The sequence below is a fragment of the Ambystoma mexicanum genome, chromosome 6q (assembly GCF_040938575.1).
Source record: "Ambystoma mexicanum isolate Mex_15411 chromosome 6q, UKY_AmexF1_1, whole genome shotgun sequence".
Classification (NCBI taxonomy): domain Eukaryota; kingdom Metazoa; phylum Chordata; class Amphibia; order Caudata; family Ambystomatidae; genus Ambystoma; species Ambystoma mexicanum.
The window spans coordinates 400,868,402-400,880,702 of record NC_090937.1 but is presented as its reverse complement, the minus strand read 5'-3'; the positions used below and the strand labels follow the sequence as shown (position 1 = coordinate 400,880,702).

Below are 12,301 nucleotides of genomic sequence, written 5' to 3'. Positions count from 1 at the left end.
ATATCATATCACACACATCCGTACACGCAAACACTCAAGCAGACAAACACGTACGCAGACACACACACACACAGACACTCACACTCGTGTGCGGCAGGGGCTGACAGTTCGATTTAGAATGACCGCTCTGTGCGGTCACAGAGCAGTAATTCCAAATCGGTCTTTTTCGCTTTCAGTCAAAGGCAGAGTTAAGAAAAGTTTCAAGCAGTAAATCTCCATAAGAGACAGCTTTTTTGCGGTTAAGGGGCAAGGAGCAATAAAATGAATTGCATTTGATCATGAATATGGGCACACCTCCCAAGCTTACAAGACACAATGATATCTATGGCAGGTTCATGATAGATAGCACCACTGCAAACTGCTGCCTCCCAGATGCCAGCACAGAGCACGTGCACTGAAACAAGTGGGCCATGTTGTCAGTCCAGAAAAAGTAGACACCCCTCAATCATAAGGCAATTTACTTTGTTGGCCAAAGACCAACCACCTCATGTGTTTAGTATTAGAAATATATAGCCATAAGCTTGACTAAAGTGCAGCCATTTTAAGGTGACTGAAATCGCCATTTTGTTTCCTCTAACGTTTGCCTTTTGCTTTCTGTTAAAACTGCTTTGCTGAAAACGTATTCTGCTCCACTAGTGCATAATGCAAGGCCGTGAGAGACATGTTGAAACATAACACAGCAACCCAGACAGAAATGCCCGGTCTCCTCCCTCACAAATCCTTGGAAGTAAGCTGCGACGCATTCTAATCAGTACACAGGTGCCAGCCAGTCTCGTTAATACAGTAGAAATGTTAGAAGCGAACATTAAATGGGTTGAATTATGCTCTTCTTTGCGGCCCCCCTTTCCTGAGCCCTGTAGAGCCCTGGAGAGCAAATTGACCCCCAGTACACAAATAGAAACTTGGAGATAGCAAGACCTGGAATGTGTCTCTCCCCTGCACGCAGCTTGCTTGCAAAAATAGAAGCATTGTGTTCCTTAAAACAAAGACTTGTGTCTGTAGGCTCGCAAAATTGCAAACTGTTGCTAAATGAATGTTTGAAGGTGTCATACTGTTAAGAAAGGAAGAAGGCAATGAATATGGCAAGGGAAATGTGCACGGAATCGCACAGTGAACAACTTTGAATCTAACAACGTGCATACAATACCCAAGACTCGTGTATACTAAAACCCAGGAGTGCAAATAGAGTGAAACAATAATACCAATATATGAAAAGGGATGTGGGGTAAGCACTTAGAACCTCCTTATGACTGAAAGGAAAGTCGGCAAACTCCTTACCCGCTATGCTATTACAGATACTGACAGCGCTAAGCCCACGTAGAGGGCAAGCAAGGACAGGATCTGTGAGCTGACACTCTGGATGATACTGAATAAGGAATTTAGAAACAGTACTCACGAGGACCGGAAAGACCACTTGAATGTCAGTAAACCCACAAACCCAGTTGATCAAACAGGGACCCAGAAGGCTATAACAGCAATGGGTGGAGGATAACTAAATACATAAAACCCAAGTCAAGGGGCAAGAAGGAATTGTGATTATAGAATAGTGAGGAAAACAAAAGGCATTCACACAGGAGCTAGTTACAACAGCACCCACACCTAATAATCAATGGGAAATAAATGCAGAAGTGCAATGGAAAACATGGAATGGATCCCAATAGAAAGTAAAGATCAGGAGCAGGGAAAATGATATCACAAAAGGAAACCTTTCCCACCCATCCAAGGAGAAAAGGCAGGAAGCTAAATCTATAAAGGGAAAGACTAATGCATCAAGTTTTTCAGTAGCAAAGGACAACATCAAAGAAATAGAGAACACAAGCAAATTGGGCTGCATCAAAGGGTAAAGCACTGAGAAAGGCTGCCTCCAGACAGAGGAAGATAGAAAGGGAAATCCAGAAAGCAGAAATCAATTAAGCACATAAATTCGAAATCCATGGCAGAGGAACAAGAAACAGAAACTAGGAACTAGGCACAAAAGCTAGGAACCAGGAACAAGGGACCAGTCACAACAGGAACACTGCAACAATGACCAGCGCTGGACTGAAGCAAACTGAGGCTTTTAAAGCTGCTTAACAAGCACACCCCTCAGGTGTGCCGCCTGCTGCACCTGCAGCCACAGGTGTTGCCTATCCTCCACCCAACCTTGTCCTGCAAGGGAGGAGGTGAAGCAGTGATCCAGGCATTCTGGGAAGCATAGTCATTAGATTAAAGTAGCATGCTGGCTGCCAAAAACCTGGAATGGATCCGGAAGGGAAGTAACTTGGAAAATAAGGTTTTAGCGCTCCCAATTCATCACAGCACTGTAGCATAAGGTTCGGAGGAAATGTCCAGTAGGGAATAAACCCCAAAACATGCCCCCAAGTGGCGGGAACGGGAGCGAAGGGAGCGAGCCGTGAAACATACTCGTCACAATTGTCAATCATCGGACCTAGTTCAAACGACATACAATATGGGCGGTATTGAATGTGTCACCACTGATTGTAAGATGCTTGTTTTGTATATATGTAACTGCTGTACGATTCTCGCTTTCTTGCATCCCCCGGGGTCTGGAAACACACGTCGCGGGGCGTGGGACCCAGTTGGCCAACTGAGACTATTTGCTTTGCAATAAACCCTAGCTTTTGGGGCTACAACCTCGTGTCTGGTGTATCAGTTTGTGTGTGGTGATTGTGCCTTGTTTCCATATGCGAGGGTCCCTCAGGGGCCCCTTCAAGATGGCACCCGAATAGGGACCCTCCCCCACTTGTTCCATCATGTACGTTGTAAAATAAGGAAGGCGGAGAGAACGGCGAGGACGGGACGATCGAGCCGGGATCAAGAGGTGTCTGGGGCGCCCCTGTGAAAGTGATGAGAGACTCCTTTGAAGATCTGCACACAACTGATCCCTGATCGATGCACCCGGCCAGAGAACAAGGAGGCGAGGGTCCCAAAACGAGGCAGAGTGAGCCAAGATACGCAGACACAACATCATTGGTTGCATCAGTATACGGATGAATTGCGTCTTGAAAGACGACTTGACTGATCAGGTGAGTCATGCCTGATTCAAAGTAACCCTGATATTGGTTGAGAGTTGATTTTGCAAAATCAAACACCCAGCATAAGGTTGATTAGCCGAGGGTAAGGTTAAAACATGCCTGGGGTATTGTCCACTTTAGAGGGTTTTTTCCGCTGCGGTAGACAATCTTTGGGAACTGGCCAGGTTGTGCCACCAGTGGGGTCGCCGGCGTATGAGATGTATGTGAAATATGGTTTAGGAGCGATAATGTTTTGTGAGACTTGGCATAGGCAAACCAGAAAAGAGGAAGATCTTCAGTGGCCGAATCATGGGAGTTTTGAGATTACGAGAATAGATAACTTGGAGAAGGTGTTGATGAAAAAGAAAACACGCCCTGCAGCATTTGATATCCTTAGGGACTGGAGAAGGGAAGCTATGCTTTGTTGGAGAAGTAGAGAGAGACATGCGCGCAGGCATAAGTCAAGAGCAGAGAGAGTGAAAGAAAAGGAGGAGGAGGAGTGGAATGATAGTTTGAGAAAGTCAAATAGACGCGATCAGTTGAGTATAGAAAAAATATACCCACAACGAGAGTTGCATTCATCAGATGAATTGATAAATAAAATATTGACTGATACAAAGCGAGGTCCAAGGGAAGAGACTAAAAAGACTGTGTCAGTGACTATTGCTCAGCCCCCTCCAGTTGCTCAGCCCCTCCCTACTGATCAAATCCAGCACAGCCACAGACCACACAATCAGCGCCTCCCATTAGCCAGTCAGCGCCGCAACAGTCACTTCCCGTTCCCGCTGTCCTACCTGCATCTCCCTCCCTAGAGATCATTTCTGTCCCATCTGCCGATCCAATAATTGAACTTGAAATGATTGAAACGAGGGAAGGGTCCGGACAAAGTGGATGCGCAAGAGTGATCCGTAGTGCGATCAGCAAGGAGAGAAAACGAGAGTTGCAAGAACAGGCAGAGATGTATATAGACGGGAATGATGAAACGTCGACGCTGACTTCGATGTATGATTTCAGGAGGAGCAATGAAAGACAGGTAGTGTTGGAATGCATGGGGGAATATTTAATGGCGAGATGGAAACAGTTAATTGAAAAGCTACCGCCACAACGGTTGTTGGATTTGAATGTATTAGCACATTGTAGAGAGAGAGATGAGGAAATAAGAGAACATGTAGACCGACTTTTTGAATTTAAGAATGAACTTGATGATGAATATGCTGAAATGTTTGCCACACCGGGGCATAGGAGTAAAGATATTAGGAGAGATAGGAAGGAAGCGGCGGTGCCATATATACAGCAGCGATTTTTGCTGTCGCCAAGACAGCCAAGTGATAAACTGAAAGTATGTATACGAGAGGCGTTAAAATGGATTTCAGATCCTAGTATCCCCACAATGGAAATAGATGAGATATTTGATGAATACCCCTTGCCAATGAAAAGAAAAGCACTGCAGGCAATGGTTGAATATTTGATAGACAAAGATATAGATGAGAAGAAAGCTAGCCCCCCTGAAATGATGGCAGTATATAAGAGAGCATTAGAACGTGGAACAGGAGAAACAGCCTTATCACTTGATTTGGGAATATTATTGCATACGAGAGAAGGGGGAGGAACAGTGAGTGCAGTATTTCCCATGAGAGAAGTCCCACCTACGTTTGTACCAAAGGTAGAGATTCCTGCAATAGGTACCACACCAGCGCGGGTAACGGAAGCACATTATACAGCACAATATGTGCACGTCCCCTTCTCCAGACAGGAAGTGAATAACATAAAACAGATGATTCCCGATATAAGAAAGAATCCGGCGGGATTCTATAAGGAAATAGAGTCCTATTTGAGATCGTCCATGTTCACTATGGATGATATAGATCTAATATTCCCAGTAGTTCTGCCAGCAGACATATGGAAGCAAATCAGAAAAGTGGATGACGAAATGGCCTATGGCGCCACTTGGGCGAATTTAGTAGTGGAGGATAAGGAGCGAGAAGCAGGAGGGAAACCGGGGGCAAATATGGCGGCATTACCAGCACGGATAATACAAAGATTGAAAGAAATTATTCCAGAAAAAAGAATTCAATGGGACAAATTGACTGCATGCGTTCAGGGCAAGGATGAGTTAGCTACAGATTATTTTAATAGATTTGAGGCAGTATTTACAGATTTTAGTGGACAGGATGTAAGCACAGAAGCAGGAAAAGATTATTTGCCGATAAGTATGTGAGAGGGTTAATACTCCCTATCCAAAACCTAATAATGACATCAGAGTGCATGGCAAGCAAAAACGTTGAGCGACGTATTGCACATGGCCCAATATTATGAGAACAGAGTGAACACAGAGAAAGAAAAAGAGGTGAAGGATAGGGCGAATTTGAAAACAAGGGTGCTACTTCAGCAAGTGGCGGGACACAATAGAGGGAGAGGAAATGCACAAGGCAGAGGTAATTCGAACATGCATGGAGGGCCTCTGGGACTAAATCAGTGTGCGTATTGCAGAGAGGAAGGTCACTGGCGAGCGCAAAGTCCACATCTGCAAAATAGAAATGGGTATGGCCAGAGAAGACAGCATAGGGGGCATCCAGGAACAAATGGGCAAAATAGAAATAACATGCAGCAGCACCAAAATAGCCAAGGGAATGGTACCCAAAATCAGAACCAAGCTCAGAATCAAACTGCTTCTACTCAGGATCTGAGCCATCAGAATACGCAAAATGGAAATAGAGGAAGGGGCGGGAACATTTTTGACACACAATCAAATGTGTACTATAATAACAGCAGCGATTACACATCGGATGATGTGTTGTTCCCTCAATAGGACAGCCCAAGACAGGGGTCGGAACCAGTGCCTATTCCCGTGAATCAAAAAGGACCCTACGTAGAAATGAAAGTCGGGAATAGAGAGCATAGCTTTCTCGTAGATACAGGGGCACAAAAGTGCTCGATAGATCATCACTTAGTTCCAGAAATACCACTGTCAGGGCCAAGAAATATTTCAGTAGGGTTCACACGTACCCCAGTAATAAATCCAGTGTCCCAACAAGTAGCAGTGACATTAGGTCCATTCACTGAATATTGTCCATTTCTCTTAACAGAAAACTGTGGGGAAAATCTTTTGGCGTTAGGGTTAAATCTATTGAAAAAACTAAGTGCAGTTATCCATTGTATGCCAGATGGAGTGTTCTTGACAATTTTGCCACATAATGTACCGGTATCTGAATTTTTGTCCAAGCCTTTGCCAGGAGAATTGAGTGAAGTGCCAACTTGTATATGGGCGATGAATGACAAAGATGTGGGATGCTTAAAGATAGAGCCAGTGAAGATTGCTCCAAAAGAGCGAATAACGTTACCGCGTATTCCACAGTACAACATTTCAGCAGAAGGAGAGAAAGGATTGAAAAGCATTGTTTCGGATTTGGTAAAATTGGGGGTGATTGAAGAGATTACAGGCAGTACATGTAACAGTCCCATTCTTCTGGTGTATAAGAAAGGAGGTAATGAGGTACCATATCGTTTCATAATTGATCTGCGTGCACTAAATAAGGTAGTAGATCCTCAATTCCCATTGGTTCCAGACGTCACCACAATTTTGACAATGATTCCTGCCTCGGCAGAGTACTTTAGTGTGATTGATTTGAAAAATGCCTTCTTCAGTATTCCAGTACACAAATAAAGCAGATATCTGTTCGCCTTCACGTTAGGAGGACGATCATTTACATTCACACGTATCCCATAGGGCTACACATAGAATCCGAGTATTTACAGCAGAGCATTGAAAGAACAGCTAGATATGCTAGAATTACCGGCAGGTTGTGTATTGTTACAGTATATAGATGACTTATTGATCACTGCAGATACAGAGGAGATTTGTAAAAAGAGCACTGTTTTACTATTAACACACTTAGCAGCACATGGCCATAAAGCAAGCTTAAAGAAATTCCAATATTGTCGAAAGGAGGTGGCTTATTTGGGCTACCTACTTTCGAGAGAAGGGAGAAGACTGACTGGAGAGAGAATAGAAAGCATTTCTGGTATGCCTATTCCAAAAACACAGGAAGGAGTCAGAGCCATAATATGCATGGCTTCCTATTGCCGGCAGTGGATTGTAATCTTTGCATTGATTGTGAAGCCAATGGTGGAATTGACAAAAAAGGATGTTGTGATGCCTTTGCAGTGGAATGAAGAATGTCAGAGAGCATTTGATTTGCTCAAAACTGTGTTCTGCTCCAGTGTTGGGCACACCAAATTATGAGAACATTTTTAGACTGTTTGTACATGAAAGTGAGGGCTGCGTGCTGGCTGCACTAACACAGGAACAAGGTGGAAGAAATAGGCCATGCAGCTATTTTTCTTCCGTGCTGGACCCTGTAGCGTGTGCACTACCACGTTGTTTGCGAGCTGTTGCAGCGGCTGCTGCGTCAGTGAAAAAAACTGAAGGGATGGTATTGGGGCACACCTTAATAGTGATGGTGCCACATGCCATAGATGTTCTATTAAATAGAACACAGACGCAACACCTCACCTCTGCTAGGTTGACTAGATACGAAATTGTCCTTTTTGCGCCACACATCCAAATTATGAGGTGTAGCGCTTTGAATACTGCAGAATTAAAGCCACTGCCCATGGAAGAACTTGGTGAAAATGAATAACCTCCCCACGATTGTTTAATGGTTACTGAGGAAGAAACAAAAGGAAGAATTGATTTAAGAGATACCCCACAAAAAGAGCCAGATGGAGAAATGTTTTGTGACGGCTCCTGTTTTAAACTACCTGATGGTACATCAACTGCTACCTATGCTATCACCACGTTAAAGAGTATTGTAGAAAGTAAGAGAATCCCCTACAACTCTGCACAAGCAGCGGAGATAATAGCTTTAACCAGTGCCTGTGAGATTTCTGAAAATCTGAGTGTAAACATATATACTGACAGCCAATACGCCTTTGGCGAGGTTAATAACTTTGGGCGACTCTGGGCTGAGAGGGGTTTCTTGACATCATATGGGGCCAGAATTCAACATGGCCCTTTGATTGTACGATTCCTGTCTGCACTTACGTGTCCGAAGCGCCTAGCAATAGTGAAATGCGAGGCGCATAAAAAAGTAACATGCAAAGTGGGAAAAGGGAACGCATTTGCAGACAGGATTGCGAAGCAAACTGCCACTGACTTGAATACCAAAATGTTAACAGTACAGTCTGAAGAAGTGCCCTGCATGATAGACAATGGGATTGCTACTGTTAAAGAGATGCAGGCAGAAGCAACTGCTGACGAAATACAAGGGTGGGCTGAGGACTCTGCTGAATTAGATCTAGAAGGTTGCTGGGTGGACAAGAAGAGTAGAAATTGGATGCTGCCCAATTCCTATGTAACTGCAATGGTCACAATGGCCCACAGCCCTACTCATATTTGTGCCAAGAAGATAGTTCATCATCTAGCCACAGTATGGGAGAACACACACATAAAGAAAAATGCCAAGAGGATGGTCCAGAATTGTATCACGTGCCTACAGCACAATGTGGGGAAGGGAACGGTGACTCCAACAGGCAGTTTTGGCCCTCCCTCTATGCCATTTGAGGTAATCCATTTTGATTTCATAGAAATGGAGAGATGCCAAAACTTGAAGTATGTCCTAGTGGTTATATGTGCATTCAGTAAATGGGTGGAAGCATATCCATTAAAAGACTGTACCACCATGAGCACGGCAAAAGTAATGTTGAAGGAGTACGTCATATGGTCAGATAATGGTCCGCATTTTGTGGGCGCAGTGATATTGCAGATTTGCGCAGGTCTCCAGATTGAGAAGAGATTCCATTGTTCTAGGCACCCCATGAGTGCCGGTCTTATTGAACGCCACAACGGCATTTTGAAGGCCAAAATAAGTAAAATTTGTGCAGGAAACAAGTTAAGCTGGGTAGACGCATTACCACTAGCGTTACTGTGCATGCGCACGTCTGTGCAGGCAAGAACTGGGCTCTCCCCATATGAAATAGTGATGGGGAGACTGGCGAATGTTTGGTGTGCACTGCAGCCAAAGCGGCTAAAGGAGCTTGAATATCCTGTGCTCAGCATTTATCGTAATCTGTTAATTCAAAAATTGTGTTTGATTCATCAGCAGGTGCAGGAGGCATTACCAATCAGGTTCACTGGTCCAGGGCATGCACTGGAACCTGGCGAGTGGGTGCTGATCAAGAACTTTGAGAGGAAATCATTGCTTGCACCAAGGTGGCGTGGACCCCATTTGATACTTTTAACAACACAGACCGCCATTCGTGTAGACGGAAGGAAAGCGTGGATTCATGCAACACACGCTAAAAAGGTCCCGTCACCGTCTGAAAAACTGCCTGATCGAGACGATCAGAAAGAGACAGCGGTCCCAGAAACGAAAGAAGCGGTTGCCAGTTCTTTGCCACAAAATCTACCTGATCCTGAAACGAAGCCTGAAAAGATTGCTGTAAAAGAGGAAGGGCAAAGAGCACCCCCACGTTGTCCAGCAGAATCTGCATTACTGCTGGCTGACACAAAAACGTGTACCACTTTGGCGCCCACCCTCTTACATTGCGCCGCAGCCTGAAACGAAATCTGCATCATCACTTTGGCACCCACCATCATCTTCCATTGCGCGAAAGTCTGACTCAGAGCTTGAGTCTGGAAGTGCACCCGCACTATTCATTGATCACACGATACCAGGAGCAAGGCGGTATACTTTGCGGAACCGGAAGAAGGAGTAATCAAATCTTCATTTCTTTTGATCTTTGTAGCCTCTGTTTCCTATTGTGGATGAAGTAGGAACCGGAGGCCCAGAGGAGAGCGGCGTGAGGGTTGTGCAAATCGGACAGCCCAAAAGCGAGGCTCCTCGGTGCTAAAAAAAATCCATGTGCAGATCACCCCTCCCGGACAAGAGGGGCTCACATGGTACGAAGGAAATTGATAACTGCTCTGGAGTTCTTTGAGCAATATGCAGATGCACAGAGATCTTGCCCAACGTATAGCAATCCAGGCTGCTAAGAACTGGCAGAATAGACTGTTGACAATTACCGAACTTATTGACATTCGAACGAGTGCAACAACAAGAGATATTCACGACGAACATTGTCGGAGAAGAAGAAGAAAGCGAGAGAAAAATGCCGGAACAAGCTTTTGCCCCCTCCTGCACCACTGCTGATAATGAGTTAAACATAGAGACTGGAAGGTTACACAAAAAGAATTGCTGAAAAAATTGTATGCTGATTTTAACAATAGTCATGTGTGTGATGAGTATAATAGCCCCAATAACGACAGTATTGGTATTATGGTACTTAGAAGAAATACACACATTAGAAGTGCTCTTGCCTGTAAGAAACATCTCCAATACTGAAAGCCCGGTTCATGTAATTACTTACACTCTGTCCCCAATGGAAGAAAGACACAGATAAGGTTATGGGAATAACACACTACTGCTAATAATGAACATGACCCACTCCATATTAAGAAAAAATAATTGCTAGGTATGTGCCCACTTACCGCAGCATGGTGGTAAAGGAATTGGTTGGTATGTGCAGCTCCTGCCATTGAGTTCTGCATGTTACTCATCACTGAGTGCATTATATTATGGAAAATGGAACGAAAGTGAAACTGGTCGACTAGATAGAACAAATATGAATGAATTTGAAGAGATCATTATGAAACCCGTAGGTTGTTCTATATTTCACAAAGCACGGCCGATCACACCAGTAGTGATGTGACAAGACAGACTATTTGTGTCCTATAAATCATCTGTAATCACGTTTCAAATGAACCCAGAAGGAAATAAAGATACAGTGCCCCCATCTTATGCAGTAAATTACAGTCCACGCTCTGTCCCCTATTGCCTGAGAAAGAAGGGTTCATATTTGGTGGGGACATTCACTAGATGTATGAATATAACATTCCTTGACAAGGAGGTAGCGCCAGTTTATGTAGGAGATCCTGTTTATTTTATATGTGGGGAAAAAGCCTATCCCTGGTTACCTAGAAACTGGGGAGGTACTTGTTACTTGGGATTTTTGTTCCCAGGGGTATTCCTTTCAAAAACAGCAGACATAGCCAAATTGGCCAGGTCAGGACCACAGCGGAATGAGGAAGGTGGTTTAATCGCAGAGGACATAGCAAAATTATTCATACCATTTTGGGGCCAAGCAATAAACTCGTATAAGACAACTGTCGAGGATTTTAGAGAAAACGATCAATGGGACAACAGATATATTATACAATATGACATTAGAGGAAAAGGGAATTAGATTAATGACCCTCCAAAATAGAATGGCTCTTGATGTAATCCTGGTTGATCGTGGCGGAGTTTGCAAAATCGTGGGATCAGCGTGTAGCGTATTTGTAAGCGACTCCTCCCCTACGATTTTCGAAGTGATAAGAAAGTTGCACCTTTTAAGCTCTGACCTTCACCCCCCTGAAGGGAGTTGGGAATTAAACATACGCTCCTGGTTCTGAGAAGTATTACGCTCATGGGGATGGAAATTATTTGCGATCCTAGTAGCAGTGCTAGGAATATTCAAGACATGTTGTTGTTGCATACACTGCTTACCCATAATATGTACTGAAATAAGCGAGGAGTGTGTACAGATGGTAGAAAAAAAGAGCACTACTAAATCAAGTACTCACGGTAATGATGAATCAAAGACAGTAAAATAATTCATGACAATCAATATTGATGACAATGAGGAGGAGACCAGTAGTGTGCAAGATTCAGAATCAGAATCACATACTTGGTCGGAAGAGTATGCAATGTACGGATGAGGCATTTGGCATAAGGCCAAAAGGAGGGTTTGTCAGTCCAGAAAAAGTAGACACCCCTCAATCATAAGGCAATGTACTTTGTTGGCCGAAGACCAACCGCCTCATGTGTTTAGTATTAGAAATATATAGTCATAAGCTTGACTAAAGTGCGGCCATTTTAAGGTGACTGAAATCGCCATTTTGTTTCCTCAAACGTTTTTCTTTTGCTTTCTGTTAAAACTGCTTTGCTGAAAACTTATTCTGCTCCACTAGTGCATAACGCAAGGCTGCGAGAAACATGTCGAAACATAACGCAGCAACCCAGACAGAAATGCCCGGTCTCCCCCCTCACAAATCCTTGGAAGTAAGCAGCGAGGCATTCTAATCAGTACACAGGTGCCAGCTAGCCTCGTTAATACAGTAGAAATGTTAGAATCGAACATTAAATGGCTTGAATTATACTCTTCTTTGCGGCCCCCCTTTCCTGAGCCCTGTAGAGCCCTGGAGAGCAAGTTGACCCCCAGTACACAAATAGAAACTTAGAGATAGC

General features: G+C 44.0%; 1 protein-coding gene across 1 annotated transcript in view; it reads right to left on the bottom strand.

Moving 5' to 3' along the window:
• The window catches only part of SETD7 (SET domain containing 7, histone lysine methyltransferase), a 428,942-nt gene that overhangs the window by 176,488 nt on the left and 240,153 nt on the right, over nucleotides 1-12,301 (bottom strand). The window lies entirely within an intron of this gene.